Raw genomic sequence first — 4,637 nt, 5'->3', positions numbered from 1 at the left:
CACATAATTAGTGGTTTAGCACAAAATGAACTTATTATCTTAGAATTCTGGAGATCAAAAGTCCAAAATGGGCTAAAATCAGTGTTGGCAAGACTGCTTTCCTTAGTAGAGGCTCTAGGAGAGAATCCGTTAGTTTGTCTTTTCCAGCTTGTAGGGACTGCCCACATTCATTGGTTTATGGTCCCCTTCCATCTTCAAAGACAGCAAGAGCAAGCTGAAGCTTTCTTTCAATGCCAACTCTTTGATCTTCTGCCTCACCCTTCCCCATTTAAGGACCGTTGTGATTACTTTTGATCCAAATGTATAATCCAGGATAATCTCTTAATCTTAAAGTACTATGATTAGCAATCTTAATTCCATCTGCAACCTTAATTATTCCTCATCATGTAACTAATCTATTCACAGGTTCCAAGCATTAACACCTGGACATCTCGGGGGTAGAGGGTGATGTATATGCTGCGTACCATGGGCGCTATGATAGAAGCCCCATATGGCAGTCCTCTTCTAGTACTTGCCAACCTCTTTTTTACATTGTGGTGTACAGTAAAAATTAAAAAATTTACAGAACAATGGGGCAGTTCTATTATGTCACAGCATAATAATTAGAAAGTCCTGCAGCCTACACTGACCACAAGATTGATCACAGGTTTCACGCTACTATCTTAAGGCTTAAACCCTTAGGGATCAAACCACAGGCATGTATGCACTAATTCCAAGGAATCCATTGGGCAGCTGAATGGAAGGGAAAGCTTTGTCATTCCATTAATAGGCCACCTCTACTCTTCCAGGTCATAGGGGATGCATCTCTCTGCTAGGTAGGCTCATTTCCATGTTCTTATCTAAGCATTAGCTTCCCATGTGCATCTGTCTTCCCCCTTCCTTCTCTGGGGCAACTTAATTTAATTTCATGTTGTTCCTGATGTTTGATGAAAGGTTCACTTGAGTGGCAAGTACTCGAACTCAATTCAGACTGACTTAGGCAAAATTAAGATATTTTTTGGCTTATATAACGAAAGAGTCTGAGGGGAGTATTGGCTTCAGGTACAGCTGGATCCAATCAGCTAAATGGCTCCGAAGTTCTCTCTGGAAGCTCTTTCTGGGTTCCATAAAGTCATCCTAAGCAGCACCAGCTTTACATCAGCCTTTCTGTTAACAGAACCAACTAAAAATATACCTTATATATTACCCATATATGAATTCATTGAGATTTCTTTTGGTCCACTATATGATCAATTTGAAAACATTCTGAAAATTCTGGAAAATACAGAATTTTTTTTATGATTACCAAAGGGGGGAATTTGCAATATACCATTTATTTTAGCTTCAATAATTTTAAAATGAAATTTTAATTGCAAGTTTAAGTCACTGTGCCAATACAATAAGCTCAAAGGGATTGAGGTGGAGGTAGGAAGGATAAACTCTTTTAAATGTCTTTAAAAGATAAGCTCACACATCCTTATTCAAGAAAAGGTGTCTATACAGTCTAAAGGCTTAATACTTGATTTTAACTTCTTAACCCAATAAAAGTTGTTTTATTTTATTAAGTTCACCTTTCCTCCTATAATTAAGGGGCTGTGTTCTGGTTTTCCCAGCATCTAAAAATCTACCAGTATCAATATATAAACTGACTTTGTCTCCTTCCAAGAATAATTTCTTTTAAGATAGTATCTCTAATAGTTTGAACATTGGTATTTGTAACAGAAAATTATTGTCTCTCATTAAAATGTCTGAAAGAAAAATAATAAAGGAAAACTAGTAGAAAAAAGGGTTGTTCTTATTTGGGATTACAAAAAAACATTTGCTGGATAACTAAATCAGTATTGCAATATCTGTATGATTATAGGTTTCATTTATTTGGTATAATCAAGATATTTCAACTTGGATTAACATTTCATCAGAAAGAGAAAGGATTTTGTAATGTTTCAGAGTATTGTATTGCTAAATTATGTCTTGTAAAACCTCTAGTTTATTCATTCATAAATAATTATTGAGTGTTCACTCTATACCAGTTACAGATTTAGACGTTTGAGACACATCAGTGAACAAATTACCATTAAAGACTTTGAGGAGTCTTAGGATAATAAAGGAACTTTTGTAATTCAGTATTTCCCATCCTTGATCATACAATCCTTAATGTCATTGAACACACACATAACAAACCATGGAAAACGCTAGTTTACAGCTATGCCTTTGCAAAAAGACTATATTCCATAATAAAATCTTTATTTTATTTTTATAGTTTCTTCTAATATTCTGGACTATAATATGTTGTTTTCCCCTTGTATATTCTTTCTTACATGGAAAACACACACTTCACTGGAGGATTCCTATTTACTTTCACATAATCACTCTGATGATGAATATTTTGAGTATTATAAAATCGGAAATCACTTTATCTCCTAACGAATTCCGTGTGCCCTACAAAATACCTCTCTGAGGCAGATATGATCAATATTTACCATATACTAGTTCTCATCATACTCCTGAATACATGAAAGAAAATACTTCCAGATCCCTTGCAGTTAGGTGGAGCCATGCAATTACACATGGCCAGAAGGCTGAAGTAATGTATATAGCTTTTTGGCCAAAGCATTTAATAGTGTGATATTTTTACTCTATTCCTGCCATAATTGGCAAGTTGGTATTGATGTGTCATTTGGACGACAGCTACCCTAGTAGGAAACCTGGACTCACAGCACATTTTGTGTGAATAAGAAATAAACTTTTGTAGTGTTAAGCCACTAAGATTTCAGGGGCTATTTGTTATAGCATCATAGACTAGTGTATGCTAATTAATATTCTCTCTACCTGTTCAGAGAAGGCAATAGAGATCATAAATCTCCCTGAGAAGCAAAGAAAAATGTTTTTCCTCCTATTTCATACAACCAAACTATATGAGTCTCCTGATCTATGTGTCAGAGAATAAGGATCAGTATTATCTAAATCATAAGAATAACTACAAACAACCAAATAATATGCATTACAGATACAAGGTCATTCCATTTCTAATTATGAAATTCCTAAAGAAAGAACCCCTCCTAGGATAAGCATTTAAAATATGCTAAGATAAAACTTTATTTAAAACAAGACAGTTTTGTAGCACTTTTAAATAATTACCTATGAATTAATACATTTAGTTGTAATTAAAAGTAAATTGTGAAATAGCAGCAAGGAATTTTATTTTAATGACGTCCCCTTAATGTATGAAATGAATCATGCATTTCTTCAAGTGATTATTAACATGTAAAATTATGTTTAAAATTATAGGAAATTAAGCTTTAAAAATTGAATAGTCGAAAGTGTTTGTTATACTGATTTAAAATGGTAATTTAGAGAGTGATGATTATATAATGTGGTATAACCCAAAAAAAGTCTACCATGAGGCATCCTTGGAATTTCAGCAGCATAGGTTGGTGGGGAAAGAGTGAAAATGAGGAGTTAGCCAGCTGAGACTAAGGAAAATAATCTGGGTGTAGATTTGACTCCTTACAGGCCAGCAGTCAAAAATTTGAAGTCAGCATTCAAATAAATGAGGAAAATTGTAATCTGTCTGAGCCAGGATAGGGCAGAGTGAAATAGGGATGGGGTGGGTAGAAAAAACTAGATCAGAAAAGTTGGGCCTTGATAGCACACCATTTCCCAGCAAAAAGAATAACCTTGACTTGGGGAGAAACTCACATCTCTAAATTAGTGAACACCATTTGGCAAATAATTTCCCCTTTAAAATGCCTATGTGATGATAAATTTTACCTTTTTTTTTTAAGTTCTTTTTGCGTGCGTGTGTGAGGATAAATTTTGAAATCACCTGAAGACACTTCTATATTTAGATTCACATAGACAGCAAGGTTCATATACAATCTAAGTGACTATATCCTGAATAGTAGACTAGCAAAGCATGCAATTCACTTTTGTGCCTCAGAAAAGTTATATTATTACATCATGTAACTTTGGGATCTGTCCCAAATAATTGAAACCATAAACATTAAATCTACAAATTCCAAGTTTCTACTGTGTTTAAGGTGACATTAGTTCCTAACTGAAACAGAAACTCAGCCACCATTTGGGGTATAAAGAGAAAAACAATCTTCTTTTTCAAAAGTATAGGTAATCAAATGGTAAAGAATAATTTATAAAGGAAAGAGAAATGTTCAGGACCTCTAAAGTCTGTTGTAAAAGTTTTAGTAGTCAACTGGTTGCAGCATGTGCATCCTGTCTTTCTAGCCTCCCATCTAATAGCACACCTTTCTTCCCCAATTATCCGTCCTTTTTCACAAGACTTTGAGCTACTGGGGAGATCAGATCTAACCCCAGCTGCAGCAGGTGAGTCTCAACTAGTCTAAATGAGTCATAGTAGTCACATTCTCCTTGTTAGGGATTGGTTTGGGCATGGACATATAATAGAATATAACATTTCTGGCCAATGAACTGTGAGGGAAAGTTTTTTGAGGACGTTCTAGAAAAGGTTTCTTTGTTTATAACAGGTATCTTGTAATCAGCCGGAGAATGAATCCAACACACAGGGAGGTCAGAGCCAAGAGAGGTACAAAGAGGGAAAGCCAGATTGGAGCTGCCTGACCTCTGGACTTCTTGTTAGAGAAGAAATTAAGTTACTTTATTACTTGGGTTAATTTAATTTA

The sequence above is a fragment of the Tamandua tetradactyla genome, chromosome 1, assembly GCF_023851605.1.
Source record: "Tamandua tetradactyla isolate mTamTet1 chromosome 1, mTamTet1.pri, whole genome shotgun sequence".
Taxonomy (NCBI): domain Eukaryota; kingdom Metazoa; phylum Chordata; class Mammalia; order Pilosa; family Myrmecophagidae; genus Tamandua; species Tamandua tetradactyla.
The sequence above is the reverse complement of the archived record's forward strand: the minus strand, read 5'-3'. Positions refer to the sequence as shown.